This window comes from Camellia sinensis, chromosome 10 (genome assembly GCF_055761805.1).
Source record: "Camellia sinensis isolate YWXY chromosome 10, ASM5576180v1, whole genome shotgun sequence".
In the NCBI taxonomy this organism is placed as follows: Eukaryota; Viridiplantae; Streptophyta; class Magnoliopsida; order Ericales; family Theaceae; genus Camellia; species Camellia sinensis.
Window position 1 is genome coordinate 180,408,036 of NC_138970.1, and position 27,834 is coordinate 180,435,869.

Sequence of the window (27,834 nt, forward strand, 5' to 3'; positions counted from 1 at the left end):
ATGTGGTTTGACTTTGAGGAAATTAAAGAGGCTAATGGGCTTATTGGGGACACCATCTATGCTGGCAAGTAAGTTATTATTTCCTGATATGATATATCATCTTGTACTTGATGTTTGTCCGTAATTTTATCTTGGCTTTAAGCTATAACAAATGTGTCTTATTAGAAAAAATTGGTTCCGCAAGTAGTGTTCTTCGTTGATCCACCTGTTTACACAACTGGTCATCATTTAACCACATAAAAGCTTTGGCTTTGGCATCTTTTGTATTATTTCTTTTTGGAATGTTGGAAATAGTACATATTTTTTCCATAACGCAGTAGGCGTGTTGTAACAGAGCAATGTGAAACAGATGTACATGTGATATATCTGGACTTATAATATATTGTATTTGTTACTTACTTATTTTTGACATTGGTTTTAGCCGAACATGAAGGTGGTTCTATGAACGCCTAATCTGTGAGTGCAGTAGAGGCTGAAAAATCTTTATCTGATAACAATTATGTTTCTATTATACTTACCGGATCAGGTCTCTCTTCGAGAAGTTGTTGAACATGCTGCCTCATGTCACCCTTCCATTTCTCAGGTAGTTCATATCCATTCTATTAGTTTATTGTTCTAATGGGGACTACGGATTTAGTGTACAGTCTTACTCTTGGCTTCATTTCATTTGGTCAATGGTTTATATATTATTTTTGGCTAGACAATTTGAAGTTAGTTGCTCAAGTAGTTGTATTATTAATTTTTAGTGACACAGAATTTTGTTTGTAGTTTGTTTCCCTTCTTGAAGTTTTCTTGCAGAAGTTTGGGCAGATTAACTCACAAAATTCTTAACTTCTCCAAAAGCTTCTCTTCCTTACCGAAGTCGTCATTTTCTTTGGACTTCTCGGTTTAAACCAATATGTACTTCAAATGTTTAATTTTTGTCTATATCCTACAATCTCTTCCGATGGAATATAAGGGTTTTTGGTTTTGATAGCCTCTATTTACATATTTTTGTAAGGGTCCAAAATGTGTCATAGGTAACAATTCTCTCATTCAAGTGTTAGGCGATGTGTCATTCAATTTTGTTTCAATTCTCTGGATGGTTTGATTTCAGGAATATGAAATTGGTGCTAAGCTTTGTTTCTTACTTGGTCAGAGTATTGTTAATTTGGGACAATGGGATTTGTATTAATCCAATTATGATCTATAATTTAGGTAGAGGAAAAATGGTGACCCTTGCCCAATTACATGGAAAAGGTTTGAAATGATATTAATCAAACTATGCGAGATATTCTATTGGATTGGTTAGTTGAGGTTGCAAAGGAATACAAACTTGTCTCGGACACCCTTTATCTCACTGTATCCTATATTGACAGATTCCTATCTCATCATGCTCTAAGCAGGAACAAGTTTCAGCTTCTTGGTGTTTCTTGCATGCTTGTTGCCTCATATGCTCATGAACCCCATCGTATATAGTCTTATTTTTCTTGGTCATTACGTGGGTTGATTCTCTTAATGGTACTCTTTTATGGTTGATAATGCAGCAAATATGAAGAGATTAGTCCTCTTCATGTTGAAGATTTTTGCTATATAACAGATAATACTTATACAAAGGAACACTATATAAGATGGGTACTCCCACAATAATTTATTTTACGAGGTAGGAACACTGTCATTTTGCAATCCGACTATTTCTTTCATTACTACTTATTTTTATAGTGATATTGCTGTTGCGTATGCCTTTGTGATTAGATTTGAATTATTGTGGAACCAATAGCAATTTTCTTGGTAGATTTGCAGAATTTTCACGAGGACTTCTCAAGAGAATTGCAACGTAGGCCATCTTCTTGACATAGTTGTTATTATTATTATTTTATGTTTCTATCTTTGGTTCTTCTTTCTCACTTTGATTGTCGTTGATTCAATATTTTCTATCCATTCCAGTTTTTCGATTTGCAAATAGAGTTTTTGGGTTGTTACCTTGCAAAGTTAAGTTTGTTAGATTATGGGTGTCTGCGGTTCTTGCCATAATTGGTTGCTGCTTCAGCCATCTTTCTTTCTAGATTCACAATCGAACCTAAGATATATCCTTGGGTAAGAACTAGTTCCATTTATTTACTGGTGCAATAGAATATTTCCATTGTAGCCTCAATATGTAACTAGACAACCTTGTATGCAAAATTTTCTTCTTGTGCTGAAGACTTAAGCTGGTAGGTGTAGCTCGACTTTTCGTGCCCCCTTTTAGAAGATGAATAAGCCCTACAGTATCGGACTTCTGTGGTTCTGAATCTGATCTCACAAGTGCAATATGAAATAGATAAACACCAAAGAGTCCCAATCCGGAAAATCTTTTGAAAAAATTAATTTTGAATCAAATTGCCAAAAATGAACTACTTTGTCAGATACAGAGTCGCCACCTACATGTTTTTTGAGAAATCTAGGAAACCCATGACTCGTGCCAAAGGCCACGTGTCCGTCATCACCAAGATTGTCTCGGCTTGGGAACTTAAGTACGAGAGAGGAAGGTCATGAATTCAGCACCCCCGCTGGCCCGATCAAAGATTGATCTCTACTAATCATGATATGAATCTTATTTACATCATATGCTCTTGTTCCGGTTATTAGACTAACTTTACTATGTGATGCGCACACACACAAGTATAGACTAATTTGCATGGACCATTTTGATTCATGTTTGTTTTGAGAATTGTTTTGAATATGTATCACTTGAAAAAGTGATTGCATATGAACATTACTTAAATTATTCGAATTTTCAAGCAATTGGCCTTCATCCACAAGCATTCAAGCAATTGTAGCACTTAAGCAATTAGCCTCATGGCAAGCATGCTAGACATGGCAACAATCACACACATGCGATATGCAAAAGCGAGTAAAGGCTTACCTAGTACTTCAAGCAAAAAAAAAAATGATAAAGTTAGAAAGATGCATGATCCTAACTAGGTAATATGACTAATGCAACAAATACGATATGCAATTACTAGGCTCGGCTATTAATATGGAAAATGAAGCAATTTAATAACATGCGGTCTAAGCACATATTCAAAGAAGTATTTAAACTAACAATGCAAGTTAGAATGATGAACCAAGCCTCAGTGCATGCAATGCAAGTGGATGCAAAACATGAAAAATGCTAAATGAAACTTGATGCCTTAAACTAACCATCATAAACTAGTAAATAAAAGGGAGAAAGACGTGGGGTTGGAAGACATACACGTTATTACAACATTGCGCTCTTACAAAGGAGAGTCCAAATGAACTAACTAATTAGCTAAACTAATTAACTAGCTATTACAAATTCAAATGAATAATTAGCTAAACTACTTAACTAATTATTACAGACCGAATTAATTAACTATTCTAGCTAACGAAAATAATTACAACACAAGATGCATTAGTTATTATAACTAATTAAGTACAAAGCCACTATTTTAACAACACTAACATATACAACACGAATCCCGAGGATCGATGGAGGCCTCATGAATGAACATGGTTTTCACCCGAAAAAGCCATTGTTTCTACTAGTGAATGCCTATGTCGCACAGTAGAACATTTGCACTCATTTTCATCTCCAGACTAGCTATGTTTTGCTTCAAAAGGACACTACTTGATTTTGCACTGGTGGCCGGCAAAAGGCCTGCCGTCACTAATGGAAAGAGGGCTTAAACCAAAAGTCAATTGAGGGCTCAAACCATCCATTCTTTAGTCAATTGAGTCCAAAAAGTGAATTTAGTTCCTCTAATGGAAAGAGGGCTCAAACCAAGAGTTACTTTGGGCATGAAAGAGACATCATACCATTGGTAATGAACCCCAAAAGGGATTAAACCATTAAGCATGACATCTCAATCTCATGCCTAAACAAACAAGTAATTTGAAGCCAGTTTCAAAGCAAAACAAAAGCCAAGAAATGAGGGAGATTGCAGAGGTGATTAAGAGTGATCACAAGTATGGAAAGCCATAAACAAGCACAATCAACTCAAATAAGATGGTGTCTAAGGTCTAAAACACCAAACTCATGAGGACAATTACACTACAAGCATACAAAACAAAGCTCAAATGCAACAAACACTTAGAAACAATCCTAAAACAGTCTAAAAGTAGTCCTAAAACATGCTAGAATTAAGACAAAAATGGCTTGAATAATAAGCTAAAACATGGATCAATCTAGACTAGTAAGCAAAACACAAGGAGGGGGAGGCTAACCCCTCCAATTTTGGACTTCAAAACATGATTTTAGCTACTGAAGTAACTCTAAAAATCAATGTTTAAAAGCTCAAAAAAGATAGTGCAAAGGTGGGAAGCACAATGGTAAAGGCCTTGAGAGTAAGGTGTAAAGAAGGGTGAACCACCCCTCAACCTCTATTGGCCTTAAAACCCAAGTTTCAACCCAAAAATATAGAGTTTTTACAGTCCAAAAAAAGTCAGAAAATAGTAAGAAAAAGAGTGAATACAACAAGTAAAAAGGCAAAACTTTATACCTCTTGAAGAGGAGATCATTTTCAAGCAATAAACCAAGGCAAACACACCCTAAAAAGCTCAAACAAGGCTCAAAGATACCTTAGCTCAAAGATGGAGAGGTTTAGTTAAAAGCGTATAGGCAAAGGTGAAGGATATGTAGGCAAAGGCTAAGAAATTTGCAAAAGTGAGAGAGAGAATTGTATAGAGAGAGGAAAAATTTTGCTCCAAAATTTTTCTAACCTTTAAATGTGAGAGGGAGGTCATCTATATATAGAAAACATGAATCTCCCTCATAAACATCCAGCCATACACGTGGGATCAGATTTAAGTATCTGTGCAAACAGCTAGCACAGCTGTCACAAAATATCTGCAAAAGACATTGGTGGCCGGTCGGCCATCACTAGTGGCCGGAAGGCCACATCAGTGGACGGCAACCAGAACTGATGGCCGGCAGCCCAAAGTAGTGGCCGGCAGGCCACCAGGGGTTGCAGACTTGAAAATCCAAGGTTTTGATCAAAAAACAAGGCAACATGGGTGCAAGGTTTGGAGGGCTCAAAGTTGTGGCATTCCGCTGAGGACTTCGAGCACTTGACAAGCATAAGCACCCATCATTGGGTGTGTAAGCGATGACCTCCAAGTCGTAAGGGTCGTAAAAAATGGGGTGTCTACAGCTGTCCCTCTTTGACAGAACTCAGAGTCATGAAATGACAGGAATGAATGTCAAAGCCCAAAGACGACCCATTTTGATAAGGCCATAAGACTTGGACAAACAATCAAGATAGAAATAAATGGTTGTGCCCACAGGCTGCCTACGTATCCCTTTGCAACAAATCAAACCAGCGTAGTTCTGGGGCAAGATGAAAATGATATGCACAATGACTTTGAAAGCTGAACTCACACGCTTTGTGAAGCCGACCATTTTGAAAACTTATGATCATGTGCGATGATGCAATAAATAATAACATATACGATAAGCAATAACAAGTTACCAGCATATGATCTAAAACAACACAAGTTTCCTGCAAAAAGATCTAAAACACACTCTGACCATGCCAAAACAAAAGACGAGGAAAGAGAACACTACCTAGGGTTACGTTTTACGTATCCTAAGAAATAGAGAAACGAAAATTGCTCGGGGCCGTGTTTCACACGTCCCGAGATAAAAAATGCTCAAGGTCGCATTTTACGCGTCTTGAGATAAAAGCAAAACTGCTCAGGATCACATTTCACACGTCCCGAGATGAAAATGGCTCAAGGTCGCGTTTCACACATCCTGGGATACACAAGAGAAACTGCTCAAGCTTGCGCTTCATGCATCCCGAGATAAAACACGCCTAAGGCCGCGCTTCATGCATCTTGAGAAATAAAAGAAATCGCACATGCTCTCGCTTCACGTGTCTTGAGATAAGAGAAAATTGTTCTGGCTTGCGTTTTACGCATCCCGAGATACAACATGCCCAAGGCTACGCTTCACACGTCCTGAGAAAAGAGAAACCGCTCGGGCTCGGGCTTCACGCGTCCCGAGATACAAGAAAAATTGCTCACGCTCGCGCTTCACGTATCTCGAGATAAAAGAAAAACCGCTCAGGCTCAAATTTCACGCGTCCTGAGATAAAATAGAAAGGTGTGCGATAGATGTACAAAGTGAACGTGTGCGATAGATGCACAAAATCAATACAGTGATAATGCATATTCTATGCAAGATGGTGAACTGACGTATGATGTTAATTGAAGGCATGTTCTATGCAAGAAACAAAAGCAAATTCTATACAGGAAACGAGAGCATATTCCATGCAAAATTGACAGCTACGCACGAATCATAATGATGCAAGACACGCATGCAACATATGTATATGTGAAATGCACATTCTATGCAATAAAAGAGAGCAAAGACGTAATTTTAACAAAATGAATAAAACGATATTCGGTGGCAACTTTCGATTTACCTCTCGGAGGAGTTACAACATGTTCAAAAGGATACACCTTGTTCAAAGTAGCAAGTGGGACACGTTCGCACCAGAACGCAGCTGTAAGCTTCCAAAATAGAACCTTCCACACACTACTCAAAAAATAGAAGCACAGAACAGCACCATGACCTACCTGAGAACCACCAGCCACCTGCCAGCCACCAAGAGAGGCTGCCGGCCAACTGCCGGCCATCAAAACATCTTGCCGGCCACCAGTGGCAGATTCGGGGCAGAATGGTCCTTTTGCTCATGCGTCTTTAAGTATAGACCAAGACTCCTCATTTCCACACACACACACTTCCGAAAAGCCTCTTTCTCTCTACGTGCTCTTTCTCTCTTGATTTTCACTTTATACGCGTTTTCCAATGCCCTACGCACATTTTTTTCGCAAAACCCTCTTAGTTCTCTTCATTTTAACCAATTAGATTTTGATTTCGTCACTTTTTCTCAGATTTTCATCACTTTAGGCTTGTTCCCCTCGAGTTTCTCTCAGGTTTCGTGAACTTTCCCTGGCTTTGACTTTTTCTCCCATTTTCTCTCTCCTAGGATTGACTTTTTCCAAGTTTATCCTCTTTTCTCCATTTTTCTTTACTTTTCACCTACTTTTCAACCATTTCCAGATGGTAGATGAGATTCCTCACAACGGAGCTCCTCTAGAGGTTCCACCTGCATTTCCACACGTTGTTGTAGACGCACCCGCGGAGGGGGGCCTCATGCTACTACAGTTCGGACTCGCGATTTTGTTGTCCCGGTTCTTAATCTGAACCAAAGAGTCCAAATCTGGCAAATCGTTTTGAGAAACAAATTTTTGAAAAAGTAGTGCCAAACATGGACTGCTTTGCCAGATACAGAGTCGCCACCTAAATATTTTTTAATGGAGAAATTTAGGAAACCCTGACTCGGTGCCGAAGGCCACATGTCCGTCATCACCGGAGTTGTCTCGGCTCGGGAGCTTGGGTACGATCGGGGAAGGTTAGCTATGAGCACCCCCTTTCGCCCGGTCCGAAGACCGGCCTCTACTAACCATGATATCCGATTTAGAAAACATTACGTGTTCTTATTCCATTTATTAGCCTAGAATTACTATGTTATGCGCGCAGCAAACAAGTATAGACTAGATTGCCTAATTTGGAAATAAGCATTGCATATCCGTTTTTTTTGGAAAATGTTTTGGATTTGCTACTCGCAAGTAGGCTAAAATGCAGATTTCAACGAGTTTTTCCAACTCAAACAATCCAACCTTCACCCACAGGCATTCAAACAATTTAACACATAAGCACTTAGCCGCATGGCAGGCATACTGTCATGGCAACGCTCAAACGCATGCGAGATGCTAAAGCATAAATACTTACATCGTACTCCGTGCCAAAACAGTAAACTAGTTAGCAAACATGCATGTCCTAGTTCATGTTAAAAATGGCTAATGCATCACATGCAAAAATGCAATCTAGGCAGGCTCGGCTAACCCTAAACATGGCATGTGAAATGCGATCAACTACCACATATTCAATTTGTGAATTGAAGTACAGATGCAGTTAGCGTGATGTACCGAGCCTAATGTATGTAATACAAATGTATGGATGCACGCATGCATAGCATAAGGTATGCTAATTTTAAAGATGCCCTAATCTACCATCATGAGCAGGTAAATAAAAGGAAAGAAAGAAGTGGGGATTGGAAGACATACACACCACCCACACACACTTATTACAGATTTGCCCTCACTCGGAGGGACCAAATAAATATTACAAATTAATTAACTACGCAAGCTAATTAAATATTACAAATTGCCTAATCAACTAAGCAAATTTAATTAAACTAAGAAAACAATAAATCGCCTCGGGAAATGCGCCGCCATGCGTGAGCTGCCTCTGTTTTCCTTCCTTCACTCCTCTGGAGGTTGCCAAAACCTCAGGACTACTTCCTTGGATGCTGGGAGACATCACCGGCTGCATGGAATTGCCACCGGCAGTGGGATGTGGCCACCGGCACAAAGTTAAGCTGTCGGCAGGGAAATGATTGCCGGTCGGCACTTTACACTGTCGGTCGGCAGAGTGTTCCTGCAGAATCTGCAAATGACAGCAACAGAGGGCAAGGCAAAGCATGGCAGCACAATTCAAGGCATATATGCACCAACCATGTCCCTTATCATGTTTGTGACTCAAAGGGGCATGTGTCTCGATTCTCGGACCACCAATCACGGATTTCCATGCATGATGGCCCAAGGGATCAAGTATGCAACTTTCATGTCAAATGAAATGCAAATCAATCAAACAAACTAAGGCCCAATTCCTATCATCAAGTCAAGGAATAAGGCATGCATGCAAGATGCAATGCAACCTAGGCATGCAAGCTAAGGATGCAACTTGACATGGCAACAAACTTATGCAAGCATACATGCGAACATGAGGTAATGCTAACCAATGAAAAGGTGGTCTCAAACATGGTTTGGGCAGCTCTAATAAGGCCCAAAACAGTGGCCAAAATGACTAAAATAAAGGACCAAAACACATGCACACATGCACATAATTAAGGGCCAACACTTAGGCACAAATTGGACAACCCTCAAGCACACTTGAAAGAGGCATTCATGGACAAATTAGCATGCAATCATGAGCTCTAAAATCATGCTATAAAATGATGCCCAAATCATGTTAAACAAGATAGGCAAATGCATGCAAGCATGGTCCAAATACTTGAGGCAAATCATGAAGCTTTGAAGCACATTTATCACAACAATCATGGCATGCATTAAACAACTAAAAACAGGTTTTTAGCATGTTAAAACAAGGCTAAAGGACTACTTAGATGGCATCTAAGTGGCTCAAATTTAGAGGCATGCACAAGTGCCAAAACAAGGAGCATTGCTACACAAGCTTATGAGGCATTAAAGATGCATTCAAGGCAAACACATAGGCATGAAAATGGGACTGAAATAACATGTAGGGTGACCCCAAATCACCAAATCCATGCAAAGATGTCATGCTATACATGCACATACTTAAGGCCAACAAGCCGGAATGCAAAGTGGCTATACTAAGCATGCTAAAATCAACCCAAACACTTATGGACAGACCTAAAACATGTCAAGATACGCACAAAATCTTCACAAATGTAAGCCTAAAACATGTTAGAAACAAAGGCACACAACCTAAGACATGTTAAGGGATCACAAGGCATTACATGGCAACTATGCTAAGCATGCATGGAGTACCAAAACCAATTTAAAATCATGTTATATTATGGAAATATAAGCATGAAAAACAGTCTATACATGCTCAACACACACTCAAACATGATGCTCTCTCAAGAGGCCAAAACATGCCCTTTTCAAGGACAACAAGGAGAGGGGGTGGCCCTCTCCTTTTGGAGACTTCAAGGCACCATCTCCACCACTAAAATCCCTCAAGATTTTAGTGGTGAAGAGGCCCAAACACCAAAGTCCCGAAACTAGTACAAAATAGCACAAAATAAGGCCTTTCAAGGCCTAAGAGGGGTCAAACACCCTCAAATCACAAAACACCCTTAATAAACAATCAAGAGGGTCTAAAAACAGAACTTTTTTGTATTATACACCAAGCTCAAAAACGAATTTAAGACAGGTAGAAATAAGGTGCAAAAAAGGGGAATAAAGGGGTGAGATTCTTACCCTTGAAGCCTTCTTCAACAATGATGCTCCAATGGCCTTCCTTGGCTTGAATCCAACACCAAAGTACTAAAATCAGTCCCTTAGAACCTCAATAGCTAGACAAAGGTGAAACACTAGGTGTTTATGTGCAATAGTAAGACACAAAACACCTAGAGCACAAAAGAGAGGGAAAGAGAGATAGGATGTGTATCTAACCCTAACCCTAGAACTCAAACCCTAACAATGGCTGTCTAAGCTCTCAAAATATCTCAAGTCTCTAACCTCTCAAGCCAAGAGACCAACCCCTCCTTTTATGGAACTTCTTGTCTTGTAAAGCTTACAAGACAAGCTTCATGAGAGGGAAATCCCTCTATACACGTGTATGGAGGGGAGCAAAAAGCAAGACAGCTGTCTTAAAATATCTGCAAAAGAAGATGCACAGTAGTCGACCGGCCAAAAATGCCATCTTGGCCAAAAGTAGTGCCGACCGGCACTAAATAGCGCTGACCGGCAACAAAAGGTGCCGGCCGGCAATAAAAAGTGCCGATGGCAGCAAAAACCAGCCGGTGGCCTCTAGCCACTGCCGGTGGTGGGTGGGGATGGTCTACAAGCCCTACCCTGCATCTCAAAGGCAAAACACAAGTGTTTGGTGTGAAACCAGACACTAAACAGTCAAGTTCGGAGATCCTGAGGCAAGGCGCGCGAGCCGAGACCTCCGGGAACTCCAAACGAACACAAACACGAGTAATCACCGAGTGTTCAAATGGTGACGTCCAAGTCTTGAGGACGGTCAAAAATGGGGTGTCTACAGTTACCGAGTGTGGAACTGCCTTTTTCCGTGCCCGCAACCTTTCGGAAAGGGTTTGAAAAGAATGCCTCACAGTTCAAACTCTCGCGGTTCTGAATCTAGTCTCACAAGTGCAATGTGAAACTGATAATCACCAAAGAGTCCAAATTCGGCAAACCTTTTTAGAAAATCGATTTTAAATCAAATAATGCCAAACACCAAGGCCCAAGGGCCGGCCGTGCATTGGTTTTCGGTACAATTATGCTCCTATGCTTTGGGGTGAAATAGGGCAGATAAAGCATTTTTCAAACTCTGTTTGCCCTTCCTTCCTTCTCTATCATAGGAATGCCTCAAGAGAAGAATGGAATCATTTCTAAAGACATCAATGAGAAATTGATTGCTTGATGCTTTAGGACATGATTTTTAGACAAAATCAATAAATGAAATGCAAATGACCACCCTTCCTTTTTTGTCATGAAATGAACTCAAAAAGGGAAGTCGAGACGCTTCAAGAACATCAAAACGCCATGGATTGATGCATGATGACACTTGACACAAGAAGCTTGGCATAACATCCGACCAAGTTCAACCTTTTCAAGCCATTTTTTTTAAGTGTGTTAAACCAAATTTTAAGCCAATTTGCTTTAGTCATATCCATTCATTAGTCCATTTGTCCAAGTGTGATGTTAAGAGTCCTCTAAACAATAAATAACATCAAACGAGAGGTTTCTCTAAAACATGAGAGAAAGGCTACACCGTTGACAATCAATCTCCTAAGAGATTAAGCCATTAAGTGTAGGCCATTCTTACATGTTTCAAGCAACCTCGATTGGTTGAAATCATTATCAAACACAAATGATAGATAGTTGATTGATTGGTTAGAGTGAGACACTTAACATGAAAGCAAAGAAAGGAAAGCAATACAACAAGCTATGTAGGCCAACTTATGATACAACACATGAACTAACCAAAGCATGAAATAATTTTAAGGGCCATGGAATCACCAAAATAGCCCCCAAAAGGGTAAAAAAAAGTGGCCAAATAACACATTAAAAGCTTAACAATGAAAAAGAGAATCAAAGCTAGTGAACAATGGTAAGGAGGGGTAGCTAACCCCTCCATCTTTGAAGCTTCCAAACATGATTTTTAGCCTTATTTAAGCCTTTGAAAATTAGTTTGAAAACCAAAGAGCAGAGGGTGAAAAGGAGAAGAGTTTAGGTTAGGAAATAAGAGTGTAGAAAGAGCAAACTCTTTCCACCCTTTTGGTAACCTTTCGAACTCAACTCCAACACCTCAAATGGGCTCAAAAGCAACCAAAACAGCAAGAATAATGGTGTAGATGATAGAAATGAAAGCAAGAAAGAAGGATACAAGCTTATACCTTTCAAGAAACAAACTTGTTCTTGGAGCTTCAAACTTGATTCCTATGCACTCTCTAGTTTGAATTATGCTTTCTCAAGATCAACCAAGGTCTTAGGATGATCAAACAAGGCTGTGTATGGTGTGTAGTGATGGTGTAAATAAACTAGGTTAGCTCAAAGGGTGCCTTGCAATGGAGGAATGGGGAGGAAAGGCTCTATATGTGTATATATCTCTTTTGATATTTTTTTTCAACCCTCAAAACAATCCCAGAGCCTTCCTTTTATAGAATTTGAGCTTAGGAGGTGGAAAATATCTTCAAAAATGGACATCCGGCTGCCTCCCGCCCAGAACAGTGTTTAATACCATCGAAGGCTGGCCGGTCATTCATAGAAACGGCCGGCCATCACCAATGCACGGCCAAGCCTTGATGGCCTCCCCTGTTTTTTTGTTCAAACTCAGCTCATGGAGGGAAAAGGTCCAAAAATAAAGCTCACAGGTTCAAACAAAGTAAATGTTGAAGACTTGAGGTTATTTCGTGAGCCTGATTAATTCCGAATCGCTGCGAATTTGTAATTCAACTTTCATCATCGAGTGCACTGAATCAAGTGTCCAAGTCTCACAAGCAGTCAAAAGTGGGGTGTCTACAGTTGCCCCATTTTGACAGAACTTGGAAGTCATGAAATGACGGGAGTGAATGTCAAAGCCCGAAAACGACCCATTTTTTACAAGGTCGCAAGACTTGGACAAGAAAGCAAGACATAAACCAAAAATGGTTGCGCCCGCAGACTGCCTACGTATCCTTTTGCAAGGAATCAAACTAGCGTAGTTCTGGGGCAAGATGCAAGTGACATGCATAATGCAAAACATAACTTATGATTATGCAATGAGGTCGCAATGAAACATCTAGATGCAAATGTTAAAATGCTACAGTAATCTCATACACGAAAAGAAATAAGTAAACACATCACACGTGAGAAGCATGAGCCAAACTACATTTTATGCAGAAATGATGTAAGAAAATTATGCAAACTTAACTATTTCTCATGCAGGAAAGACAAAGAATAACACAAACCACAGACGCACCCGAGTTGCCAAACAAGATTCCAATGCGTTGCACGCAAAAGGAAAAGAAGGATGGTGTGAACACCGGGACACACCCAAATGTTTCTAAACCGAGGCGTCCTAACGCATCGCATGCCAGAGGAGAAAAGGCAACAAGAACACCGGGACGTGTCCAAATGTCTCTAACCGAAAGTGTCCTAATGCGTCACATGCGAGAGGAGAAAAGGCAACGAGAACACCGGGACGCGCCCAAATGTCTCTAACCGAAAGTGTCCTAACGCATCGCACACGAGAGAAGAAAAGGCAACGAGAACATCAGGACGCGCCCAAATGTCTCTAACCGAAAGAGTCCTAACGCGTCGCACGCGAGAGGAGAAAAGGCAATGAGAACACCGGGACGTGCGCGAATGTCTCTAACCGAAAGTGTCCTAACATGTCACACACGAGATGAGAAAAGGCAACGAGAACACCGGGATGCGCCCAAATGTCTCTAACCGAAAGTGTCCTAACGCGTCGAACGCGAGAGGAGAAAAGGCAACGAGAACACCGGGACATGCCCAAATGCCTTTAACCAAAAGCATCCTAATGCGTCGCACGCGAGAGGAGAAAAGGCAACAAGAACACCGGGACGTGCCCAAATGTCTCCAACCGAAAGTAGTGGTGTAAACATCGGGGCACACCCGAATACTTTTAACCAAAACAAGGTGTTCGAGGGACAGGAATGATCTCACCTGGAATTCCTCTGAATGAACCATACATACAATATTGTATGGTTGCACCAGCTTTGAATGAACTGTGCACACAATATCGTGCCTGCATAAGAGAGAAACTTAGCAGGTACAATACAATAATACAATAAGGATGCATGTTCTACGCAAGACAAATAACTGAAATCAAAATGTGAGAGACATGTTTTATGTAAAACATGTGAGAAACAAAACGGAAGCATATTCTATGCAACGAGAACCGGAGCACGTTCTATGCAACATTTAAAGGGAGGAAGGGAATCACATACGTACTCCGATGCCTCCGACTTACCTCTCTAAAAACTTCACAACATGTTCAAACTCAATAAGATGCAACTTGTTCATACCGACATGGGGTAAAACCTGCTATTTTTTTAATTGACACTCTAACAATCTTGGGGTTGAGATATACTTACACTTTAGAGAAATGGCGAGGCTCAAGTAGGTACATCCGGAATGCAAGCTCGGCATTTGTTGAGGTGGAAACACATTAAAATGCTCCAAACTTTCCTCATTTTCTTTTCCTTTCTCTTTCATTTCATTTTGTCTTCTCTTCTTTTTTTCTTCTTTTTTTTATTTTTTTCTTTTTCTTTTTTCTTTTTTCTTTTTCTTACTCATTTTTCTTTTCTTTTTCTTTTTTCTTTTTTCTTTTTTCTTTTTCTTTTTCTTTTTCTTTTTTCTTTTTCTTACTCTTTTTTCTTTTCTTTTTCTTTCTATGGCTAGTGACAACGTCCCCATGCCAGAGCCTGTCGTAGATGTTGGTGCTACCCTCGGTGCAGACATTGAGGCGGAGAAAGCCGCTACATTACTTCCTCTTACCGAGAGGCCCTTTGATGTGGCCAGATATCAGCCAAGTACACATGTGCCACCTCCTGGCAATATTTTGAGATTTGAGGGCTTTAATCTAGGGGCCAACGAGGAGACTCTACTGAGAGAGCCCATGGAGCATATTTCTGCCGATGCTTCCACGGTACACAACCATTTCCATTTCTATTTTACATTTTACTCTGCACATATATTGACCTGTTAAACTCCGTGAACAAATCATTTATCCTTACTGCTGTAGACCGCCCGGAGGACTCTCGAGAAAATCTCGTTTTGTTCTCTAGCTACTACAGTTCGGACTCAATGTCACAGTTCTGAATCTAATCTCGCAAAGTGCGATGCAAGACCGATAAATCACCAAAGAGTCCAAATCTGGCAAATCGTTTTAGAAAACTGATTTTTAAGAAAGAAGTGCCAAACATGGACTGCTTTTCTAGATACAGAGTCGCCACCTAAATATTTTATTTTAGGGGAATTTAGGAAACCCTGACTTGTGCCTAAGGCCACGTGTCCATCATCACCAAAGTTACCTCGGCTCGGGAACTTGGGTACGAGAGGGGAAGGTCATGCAATGAGCACCCCCGCTTGCCCGATCAAAGATCGACATGTACTAAGCATGATATCTTGTTTTTGAAAACACATGCGTTCTTGTTCTGGTTAATTAGCTAGAATTACTATGTGATGCGCACAACACATAAGTATAGACTAGATCGCCTAACTTGGAACAAAACATCGCATATCCGTTTGTTTGGGAATGGTTTTGAAGTTTGCTACTCGCAAGTAAGCTAAAACACGGATTTCAATGAATCGTTCCAATTCAAGTAATCTAACCTTCACCCACAGGCATTCATGCAGTTATACCACATAAGCAATTAGCCTCATGGCAAGCATGCTATCATGGCAACACTTACACACATGCAAGGATGCTAAAGCATAAATACTTACCTAGTACTCCGAGCCAAAACAATAGCTAGTTAATAATCATGCGTGATCCTAGCTATGTTTACGATGGCTAATGAAACACATGCAAAATGTAACTAGAAATAGGCTCGGCTATTCTAAGATGGCATATGAGATGCGACAATTCGATACATGTATTCAAGTAAGAATTGAAATACAACGCAGTTAGTATGATGCGCCGAACCTGGTGCATGCAATACAGATGAATGGATGAGAACATGCGAGCATAAGGTATGCTAAATGAAATATACCCTAAAACTAACCATTGTAAGCAGTTAAGTAAAAGGGAGAAAGAAATGGGGGTTGGAAGACATGCATCACACACACGCACGCTTATTACACCAATTGACTCTCTCGAGGGAGAGACTGAAAGAATAATACAAACCATCTAATTAACTAACTAACAAGCTAATTAATTATTACACAATCAAATGAATAACTAGCTACAACTAATTATTACAACACTTAAATAATTAACAAATTAATTAAGCTACGAAAAACAGTAAAGAGGCCTCAGGGAGAGGGAGAAATGCATACTCGGTTGGCTTCGCTCGGAAATCCATTGCCATGCCTCATGTTGCCTCTGTTTGCACTGCTCTGTACCTCTGCAAAGTGTGAAAATTCCCAACACACTTCTGATTCTCCCCATGGGCACTGTGGGAGGCCATCGGCCAAAAATCATGGTCATCGGCTAAGATAAACAGGTCATCGACCAAATATGAAGCCATCGGCCAAGCACTTGTAGCCGACCGGCATTGAAGATGGCCGATCGGCCAGCCCTTCCTGTAAAATGCTCTTTTGCTGCAGCAGAGGACAAACAGAGTATGACAATGCATTTACAAGACAATGTTTGCAACTACACCCCTTATCATGTTTAAGACTCAAAAGAGTGTAGTTTTCGACCTTCGGACCATCAATCGCGTATTTCAATGCATGATGGCCAAAAGAGTCAAGTGTGCAATTCAATATCAAATGAAATGCACAAAACACATAAGGGACCTTAACCTCTATCACGTGTGATCAAGAGGCAAGGCAATGCACACACAATGCTATGCAAACTAAGCATGCAAGCAAGCATGCAACGGAACTAATATGCAACAACATATAATGTACTAAATGTGTAACAAGCATGCGACAACATGCAAGGCAAGATAGATGAGCATGCAACAACATGTCAATTAGCAAGCATATGATAACATGCAATATGACAAGCATGCAACAAGCATGTAAGCATGATGTAACGTAGCAACTTTGAACAACATGGTAAATGGACTTAAACTAAAGATGGACAGACCTCAGCCATGCCCAAAATCAGTGGCCAAAGTTATGAATTGGAAGCATAAAAATGCAAAACAAACATGCACATGTCAATGGTCCAATACCTAGGCATAGGAGGGGAACTTTCAAGAGCACTTAAACGAGGACAAATATGAACATGTGACAAACATTATAAGCTCTGAAATCATACATGGAAAGGTGTCAAACCAACCAAACAAAGCAAGCAAAGCATACAAGAAAGCCCAAAGCTTAAGGCTAACCAAGGGACTCAAACCATGGCCATGCAAGGCAAGCCCCAAAGGGCCAAGGGCACTTAAAATAGTCCCAAGGCAGGTCAAGACAAGACCAAAAACATGCTCGAAACTAGCCAACACAAGCTAGAATACAACTCCAAAAGGCATGAGGCATGCAAGGCCACAAAGGGGTGTTACACTACACCTATCAAAACCAAACATGGCATGAATTGTCCAATGAAAAACAGAGTTATGGCATATCAAAATAAACCCAAAAACCCACTTAGATGGCATCCCAAAGACCTAAGCATGGAGGCACACACAATGGTCCATTCATGAGGCATAAGGCATCAACTCTTTAAAGCATTAAAGAAGTGATAAGTGCAAGTATATGAGCATGAAACATGGACTAAAATAACATAACAAATGATGCCAAATCATTGAAATAAGCCAAGTAATGCATGCTAGAGGACTCAATACTCAAAGCTAACAAGCTAGAATGTCTTATGGCTATACAAAGCGTGGCATATACAATCAAAACAACACAAAACAGAGCTCAAGCATGGTAAAACAAAGCTAAAAACTTCTTTGAGTTGAGCCAAAACATGCAGGAATGGTAGTCTAAACGCAAGATGCATGTTAAGGCAAATGAGAGGATTGTAAGACAAGTACATGAAGCATGTAAGAGCCAACTAAACCCACCCAAAACAGAGTCATGGCATGCTAAAACAACACCAAAAACCCACTGAAATTAAGTCAACATAAGCTAGAAAGACATGCTCAAACATGAAGCATATAAGACTAGTTTGTGTGATTTACACTACAAGTGTATTAGGTATGCATGGAGTGACAAAACCAAGCAACAATAGTGTTGTATCATCGCAAAACAAAGCCTAATATATACTGAAATGAAGCTACAACAAGCTACGCCAACATGCTACCAATATAAGCCACTTATGCAAGCATACAAGACAACAAGGAGAGGGGATGACCCTCTCCTATTTAAGACCTCAAAACTACCTTTCCACCACTGAAAATCCTTTGGATTTCAGTGGTAGAAAGGTCATGCAAAGTCAAGAACAAGGGCCAAAAGAGATGGCCTAAAACAAGGCCTAACAAGGCCTTGGAGGGAGGAGATGACCCCCAACCAAAAAGTGACCTTAACCAAAGATTTAAAGCATCAAAAAACAGAACTTTTATCAGTTATGAGTTAAGCTTAAAACAATAAGCAAGTAGGTCTAAAAGCTAAAACAAGAATGGGGGTTTAAAAGCAAGGAACTCACCCTTGAAGACCACCTTCAAGAACAATGCTCTGGCAGCCTTCTCTGATCAAAACCAGTCCAAGAACACTAAAATCACCCTCAAGGGACCTCAGCTCCAAGAGGATGGTGTTCTAGTGTGTGTTTGTGTACAATAGTAAGACAAAATGACACTTTTGAAGCACAAAATGAAGAATCAAGGCAAAATAGATACAAAACTATATCTATTACTCTAACCCTAATTTTTCTGAACCTCTGGAAAGGGAGGAGAAGCTCCCTCTTTATAGAAGTTCAATTCCTACGCTTGTTGAGCAAGCTAAGCAATTAAATCAAATCCCTCCATATACGTGCATGGAGGATATGAATTGTGCATGCTAGCTATGACAGCTAGCATAAAATATCTACATAAAGTAGATGAATAGGGCTCGGCCAGAAAATATGGCTGATCGACCAACATAAGTGCCGATCGGCCAACACTTTTGGTCGATGGCAAGAAAACAAGGCCGATGGCTTCATGCCTTGGCCGATGGGTTGAGGGGATGGCCAACAAGCCACCCTCTTCCCTCAGAAGCAAAAACATAAGTGCTTGGTCCACAACCAAGCACAAAACAAACAGGTTAAGAGATCTTGAGACAAGGTGCGCGACTGAGACCCCCGAGAACTCAAAACGAACATGAGCATGGATGATCATCGAGTGTTCAAATGATGCAAAATGCAATGCACTAACAGGTGCATATAAGGTGTGCAAGACAGTGCAATGCGCAAAATAGCGCGAATGATGCAATACACTAACAAATGCATATAAGGTACGAATGATAGCGCGATACGCAAAATAGCGCGAATGCAATACAATGCACTAACAGGTGCATATGAGGTGCGCAAGATAGCGCGATGTGCAAAATAGCACGAATGATGCAAAATGCAATGCACTAACAAGTGCATATGAGGTGCGCAAGACAGCGCGATGCGCAAAATAGCGCGACTGAAATGCAATGCACTAATAGGTGCATATGAGGCGCGCAAAATAGTGTGATGCAAAGGGGCGACAAACCTCAACCATGCTGGAATCATGAGAAGAGGAAAAACAAACAATCAGGCACGTACACAACGCATCCTGAGATAAATTTTAAACACGCTGCAACCGTGTAAGGAAAGGGACACTCAAACCACGTTGAAATCGTGAGAGGAGGTCCAAAAACAAACAATCGAGAGCGTGCACGACGCACCCTGAGTCAAATTCCAAACACGTTGAAATCATGTGAGGAAAAGAACACTCTAACCGTGTTGAAATCGTAAGAAGAGGTCCAAAGCAAACAATCAGGAGCGTGCGCGACACAACCTAAGACAAATTCCAAACACGCTGAAATCATGTGAGGAATGGGACACTTAAACCGCGTTGAAATCGTGAGAGGAGGTCCAAAAACAACCCGCCCAGGCACGTATACGACGCAACCTGAGATAAATTCCAAACACGCTGAAATCGTGTGAGGAATGGGACACTCAAACCACGTTGAAATCGTGAGAGGAGGTCCAAAAACAACCCACCCAGGCGCGTATACAACGTAACCTAAGATAAATTCCAAACACGCTGAAATCGTGTAAGGAAAGAGACACTCAATCCACGCTAAAATCATGAGAGGATGTCCAAAAACAACCCCCCAGGCGTGCATACAACGCAACCTGAGATAAATTCCAAACACGCTGAAATCGTGTGAGGAATGGGACACTCAAACCACACTGAAATCGTGAGAGGAGGTCCAAAAACAACTCGCCCAGGCGTTTATACAACGCAACCTGAGATAAATTCCAAACACGCTGAAATCATGTGAGGAAAGGGAAATTTCTCAGCGTATCACATGCAAGAGAAGAAAAGTAAACCTCTCAGCGTTTCACACGCAAGAGAGGAAAGGTAGAGTTTCTCAGCGTATCATACGCAAGAGAAGAAAGGTATCAGTCAAACTGATCCGGAACTTACCTGAATGAATAGTACATACAATACCGTATATGAATGAGAAAGAAACTTGATAGGTAGAATGCAATACAATGCATGATACTAAAGGAATGCAATGAACAAACACAGCGGCGCTTTAGAAAGCACCTCACGGGGGGAGTGGCGATGAACCGCTCTAGTCTGACGGGGATCCCCTCCCTCGTGTTCCTCGAACACCTACCTTCAATTCACAGTGCAAAGGTGCTAAAACGCTGACAAGGAGAAACATCTGCTGGGAAAGCCACGGATGCCGTTTTTCTTCCTAATCGTATTCACAACTTTCCCTATTCTTCAACAGGATGACAGACTAGGTTGGATCAGTATCCAGGACCGAGGTGCAAACCTGCTACCTCAACCTATAGGGCTTCCATACAGGTTCCAAGCCGAGGATATACCCCTGGGTATTCAAACCAGACTTTAGTCTCAGAAATTCCAAACCTTTGTGTTCTAGGTAATAACCATTCGAACTCTAGTTTCCACAATTGTAATTGATCTTCTAGGAACTCATTGCAAACACAACCAAGATGCCTCTGGCAGGGATTGGTACTCCGGGAGAACACTTCTGATTGCCATTCTGGCATGAAAATAGTCGACATAGCATTCTGTTCACTTCGAATACACAGCTCGTACAGCACACTGCTCATTCTGAACGCACGGCTCATAACACAGTACATGGTTTATTTGGTGCATAGCTCACACGGGGTACTGCCCACTCTGAACACACAGCTCATAACACAATACTTAGTTTATTCTGCACATGGCTCATACAACACACTGCTCACTCTAAATGCACAGCTCATTCTGAACATACTGGATGTAGTAACGGCACTTGCAGAAGTTGAAACAAAAATCAGATGCTCCAAATTTTCTCTCTTTTCTTTTACTTTGCAGCCTGGAACCTATACAGCTTCAGATAGGTCCTGGTTTTTACTGTTCTCACATGACCTAGGTTGAACCCTAGAGTTTTATGAAAGAACAAATCATGTTTTGCACAAATGTGGAGAATGGCACAGCACTCCTGAGCACAAAACAATTTGAAATTGAGAAAAGAGTTCTTGACTGGGTATTGAGCCTACGACTAAACACAGCGCACCACGACTCAACAAAGGAAAACAAGAGGTAAACAATCCAAACACATCGAGAAACACTCGAAATGACTCAAAACAAGAATCGAGACAAAACAACAAGACACGACACTCAGACCCGCACAGGGAGCCTGTTTCTCTAGGTATTGTTTCCCACCCTTTTCTCATTTGTGATTCTCACATCACTCGACCCTCAGACTCTGTTTTTTTTTTCTGAAAAAGCCATTTTCTCACTTTTCTCTCCACGCACATCTCTCTATTCTTCAATCTCTCTTTTTTTTTTATCCTTCCCCTGGGTGGTTGACGGATAAGCAGAAAGTTGCGGGCTCTTGTCCCTAGCATTCCGCTAAATTCTTCTTCTTCTGCTCACAACAGTGAACTCCCCCCACAGAGGGGTCGCGCTACAACTGGATGTGTAGCCAATCTGCAGCTAACATTGGTTGACGATGCTCTGTTAGGGAGGTTGGACGTGATCAGATGTGTCTAGACGAGGGATTGGAATATCTTGATCCAATCCAGTTCGTGCTTCGCACTTGGCTTGATACCTCGTTGCTTGGAGGATGTTGAGAGTTTTCAGCCCTTTGTTATTAGCTTCAGTTTTGCCCTTTCTGGCGAATACGATGCCCTTTCTAGCAAGTAGAGTGCATTTTCTGGCAAGTATGTGGTGACAATGTGGAAAAGACAAAACACCTGACTTAACTGTGCCCCTAGTTCATTATTTTGACCATTTTTTTTTTTTGTTTTGGTTTTCTACTAAAACAATTTTGATCGATATAAGAGTTTGATTAACATGCTTGTTCGATTTTTTTTATTCAAAATCATGCAAGTTAGATTATGAGCACTGAAAATTTTTCTTTTTTGGGTCCAAGAAAAGGTCCAGTTTTAGAAAAATGAAATAATTTTCGAGAAAATTAGTCAACCTCAATAAAATTTCTCAAAAATTGTTTTTGCAAACAGCCACTGCTCAACGAGCACGAAACCTACTCTTAAGATGCACAACCTGGAATCGGAAGTAATGAAAAATTGCCCCTTGTCTGAACGGCACTATATGACAATGGAAAATTGCCCCTTGTTTGAATTGCACCGCAGCACACTGTATGGCAACAGAAAGTTGCCCCTTGTTTGAATAGTACCGCAACACATTGTAATCAGTCCTGAAAGTAGCGATCACAATCGAACTCTCGGGTACAGAGAAGATCATAACAAAGATGATCAGAATCATTACATGGACACAATTGATTTGGAAGTGTTTATGGCTGGACTTCAGAATGAAGTTTCCTACATATCCCAAACATGGAAATCAAGCCTTACATAGTTCCGGTTAAGGTACACTCGGTTATTAACCTCTCATTTTACGCTCTAACTTTTGCCAAGGCCGCCCATCAGGGTTTTCAACCCAGCGAGCTCTGTTTTTCTTTTCAATTCTTCTTTTCTTCTTCTTTTTTTTTCCATCTTTTCTTTTCATTTTCTCTTTTTTGTTCTTTTCTTTTTTCAATTTTTTCATTTTTTCTTCTTTTTTTCTTTTTTTTCTTGCTCTAACTTTTGTCTGGGTCGCCCTTCGGGGTTTTTGGCCCAGGGAGCCTGTCAAGGGTAAAAGTGTAGCTTTGTCCATGTCAAATGGTTTAGGATCTCGAAGCCATCTGAATCCAGAAGAATGGCCGTTGTTCGTCGATGATGTAGAAGTCCATCCAATGGGGGCTGAATTTGCCCCTAGTGTTGTGGATAGAAACTTAGTTGTCCTTGAGCAATACTTTCTTCTTTCTTCCCTTCTGGGATTTGGCATTCTTGTTGATCTTCATTGATTTGCAGAATGATCCATCTTTGGCTCTTCGAGCATAGTCTGACATCTTTTGCCCCTAGTTCGAGGGGTGTTCCTGATCTAGCTTCACAAGCTTCTTTTGATCACATCTGATATTCTCGCCCCTAGTTCATGGGCTGTTTCTGATCCGGCCACACAGGCCTTACATTGTGGTTGACCTTTGAACATTTTGAATCCAAGTTTAGGGTTTGAAAGCCAAAGGAGTCAAGTGTTGAGGCTGAGAACGATCCTAAGCTGCACAATCTCAAGAGCGATTCCACACAGGTCTTCATAGGATAGTGCAAAACATTTTTTGAAATCTTTTAAGAAAGCGACTAATCACTCGCGCTGAAGACAATGTAGAACCAATCTGGATCAAGCAAGGATCCCTCTCAGTACTCACATTAACAAGCATGATTTCATTCATTAAAGGCTTAGCACGCCTCTCTTTCTCTCAATTTGATCAAATTTTTGCAAATCTCGAGGAATTCCTTCCTCTTTGTTTTCATCACAATGTTCAAAAAAAGGTTTTGAAAAACTTAAGTCAATGCAATAATTTCAAGGCACAGAAGAGCAGGTGAAATGCACTGCCGTTTCATTCAAGTTTGCTGGCACAACAGGCTCAAAGCAAAAACAAGCACAAAAGCATGAAAATCACAGCCGTTTCATTCAGATCTTCTGGTGTAACTGACTCCACGGCAGAAACAAACTCAAAAGAAAGCGAAAAGACAAACACAAAACAAAATAGTGATATCCGAGGTAACGCCCCCGGAATCACTCGACTCTCATACAACAGGACTGACTCGATACAACAAGACAGACCCAACTGACATAGTATAAAAAGACTAACTATATACAAGACAACAAAACTGACTAAATACCCAAGTCAGAAACTACAAAAACTAGCATTTGCAAATGCTCAAAATAATGCGTGCCATACGCTACATTTGAAGTAAACTGAGTGCCGCCCGCAGGTGGTTCATCCCCTGATCACATCACATTATCCTCTAGGTTCACTGATCTAGTAACAATAGACTTTGCTGAGCTTGGTGGGAAGACGACCCCATGGTCAAACAAGTCCTGTACTTCGTGGCGAAGACAAAAGCAATTGTCGGTGCTATGACCAGTTTGTTGATGGTACGCACAGTACTAGGTAGCGTCATGACTAGATAGAAGACGACTAGGGAAAGGTCAAGGCTCGAGGGGTTTGAGATGCCCTTTTTTGGAAAGGATTTGAAGAGCCTTGGATAAAGGCATATAGAGGGCATGGAAGACCCTACCACCTCGGGGTAGATACTTTGAGGTTTGTGGACTTTTGCTGGACGTATTAGCAAAGGGGTCGGCAAGCGTTGATTTGGTCTTCTGATCTTTCCTGAGTGTAGAATTAGGGTCGGAAGGAACAATTCTGGTAGGACGGCCCTTCTCCCGATTTTTCCCTTGGCTCGAACTACCCTCATTCTTAGTAACGAAAGTGTCATCCATAATTTTTGTAGTAACTACGAGCACTTGCTGTTTGTTCAGTCCCCCGGCTTTCAAAGCCTCAACAACCTGCAGAAGTTGTTCATAGGGATCAGTGTCCGCCTCTACCTTGTTCTTACCACTCGCCTCAGCTTGGTCAAAGGTTTGGGTTGCTGCATCAGAGCGGAGCCCTGTTGTTGTTGACATGTTATTGCCGAAACTTGGGATGGTTTCGGGTTGACTGAGCTCAATTACAATTCGCCCCAATAGTGGAGGCTCTTCTGGCATGAAGTTCCCAGCATGTGATATGATCGATGGCAGAGCTGACATTCCGAAGGCTAGATCAGCCACAGACCTCTGAAGATCGCCGATCATTCCCATCAGCTCAAAGGTGGTGGGTTCGCGGGTTTGGAATAATTGGGGTTCCCAGATTGGATGTGCGGCAGGTGGCCTAGGCGAGCATTACATTTCAACATCGGTCTCACCCTGCATGGCGATTCCCTGGTTTAATGTTGCTGCCATGACCATAATTTTTTCTGAATTTTATGTCATCACAAGTCTGCTGAACTGAACAGAGGTGATATGACTAGTGACTAACGGATCAGATGAACCAGTGAGCCTTGATTGGCCTTTCTCTGCCTTGCCTCAGCGAAGGAAAACACTGACTGCTCTAAACTAAATCTCTGACCTGACAAAGTCTATCAGCACAAGTCCAATGTACTCGGGAGATATTGGAGCCTTCTAAAGCTACGGTTCCAAGACCACCCTAGCAAAAGAAGAAAACAGACAGCATCTTAGCCTGACTTCACTGGAACAGATACGAGCCTAGCTGAATGAATGTGCTCTTTACTGAATTCTGCCCAAAATTCTGCTTGTAAACTGATACCCTCAGGTAAAACTGATTCCCCCAAAATACTGATGCCCTCAAGCCTGATACCCAGACTTGCAAACTAATACACACAACCCTGTAGAGACACACTCTGGCAGCACGTATCAAGTAAGTATGAGCCAAAACACCCCTATGTTGGGGTAGAGTTTCCCTGTCCTATTTTGTCAAGAGCTAGGGTTTCACTACGCACGCAGCGGTTTCAAACAACCTACAATCGGGTAAGTAACCTGTCCTAGTTTGGAATAGTCACTATGGATTCCGAATATGCACTAGGTCGAATGGTCAAAAAGGGTGCCTCGGTGAAAACTGAGGTTTGTGTTCCCGTCGTGGCGGAGCCCACAACCGATCAGCCTTATGGCACGCTTCTCAAAGCATGCCTCCGGCAAACCATTCAGGAATAGCATACGGCAAACACAGTGTCCTAGGCGCACCAATGCACATGCAATACAAAGAAACACATAAATGTAGTCAAAATAAGATATCATGAGTTCGAGTCAAATTCTCTAAATCCCCAGCAGAGTCGCTAGAAACTGTAGACCGCCCGGAGGACTCCCGAGAAAATCTCGTTTTGTTCTCTAGCTACTACAGTTTGGACTCAATGTCACGATTCTTAGTACACCTGCGACTTCCTTATATAACTACGATTCCAGACACTACCAACCATGGAATGGTGCGTTACAGCTGGTTTTATGACCATTTCTCTAGCACGCAGCCAGCCACTGCAGACGAGGTTGCTTAGTACACCCGCGACTTCCTTATATATATGTTTGGTACTACCTTGTTTGCAAACAGGGGGAATACCATAGGATTATACATTCTAGGAGCATTGGTGGATCTCTCCCGGGTGATGGACTATGACTAGGATGGTGCAGGTTTGGCCACCTTATTACTACATGAGCTCCGTTTCCCACCGAAAGGCGGACTCACTTGGCGGCTACTAGCGAGTTTGGGAGGTACACAATTCACACTTACTGTTTTGACATGCTTTACACTTTGTTCATTATTGCATTTCTTACCCATTTGATTTTTCTTCTCATATCATCTGTCTGCCTTTGATTTGCAGCTTTGGGTCTACATGTATTTCATTTCATTGGCTCCAACTCCAGTGAGGCCGATCGAGTTGTCTGTGCCCCGCTCTAGGTACTATAACTCACGATTCGAGCGATGTCGTCTCATAGATCGCACCTTCACATATTTTCGTTACTTTTTTGACACCGCTACTGCAGACTTGGTAATCTCAACTTTAGCCTTTGCATTTCACGTTTCTGTTCCCATATTGCATTGCTCTTCTCCCACTACCATTCCCACACCTACACAAACACTATCACACGGTTTAAATTTTGACATTGACATCTGTTGCTTTACTCATTTTGTCCATAGATTGACTAGCATCCATGGGCGGGTGTCTCTCCAGCGTCGAGGATGACTTATACAGCTGCATGGCATGCCTCTACTATGCGGCTTTTGTTTGAGGGTCCTTTTGGCAAAGCATACTATTTTGGAGAGCGGTTCATTCGCCAGACTAGACACTAGGTCGACCCCAATGTTCCACTTCCTCCTCCACCGATTATGAGGGTAGTCAATGAGATCCAAGATAGTCCTCAGATCCACCTCTTGATGTTGGGAGAGAATGGTGATCTATCACCACCTTTTTACAGACTCGGGTGATGGCACATCTCACTCCTGGCGTAGCTCGAGTTGTCCCAGAGGTTGCTGGTGCTGCGGCTGCAGTTGGTGCTACCCCTGCCGAGGGTGCCCCTGTTGTTGCTCCCATTCCTGGCTTGTCGATACTTCTTACTGAGATCATACACATATGCCCAGATAAAGTGGTTGGGGAGATCCCACTTCAGCCCATTGAAGAGAGGGACCACAGACTCAGGTTCGCCCCAGGCGTTGAGCGTGTATGCTTTCTTCTTGTACTAATCCATGCTACACTTTAGCTTATTTCTAGCCATTATTGGTCATTGTTTCATTACTTCTATATACTTCTCTCAGTTTCCGTTTTCTTACAAATTCTCCGGGCATATGGTGACGAGCTACTTCTGA

The 27,834-nt window shown here is 41.5% G+C and overlaps 1 pseudogene; it reads left to right on the forward strand.

Annotated features, from left to right (window-relative positions):
- On the forward strand, positions 1–27,834 carry LOC145800916 (cyclin-A3-4-like; annotated as a pseudogene).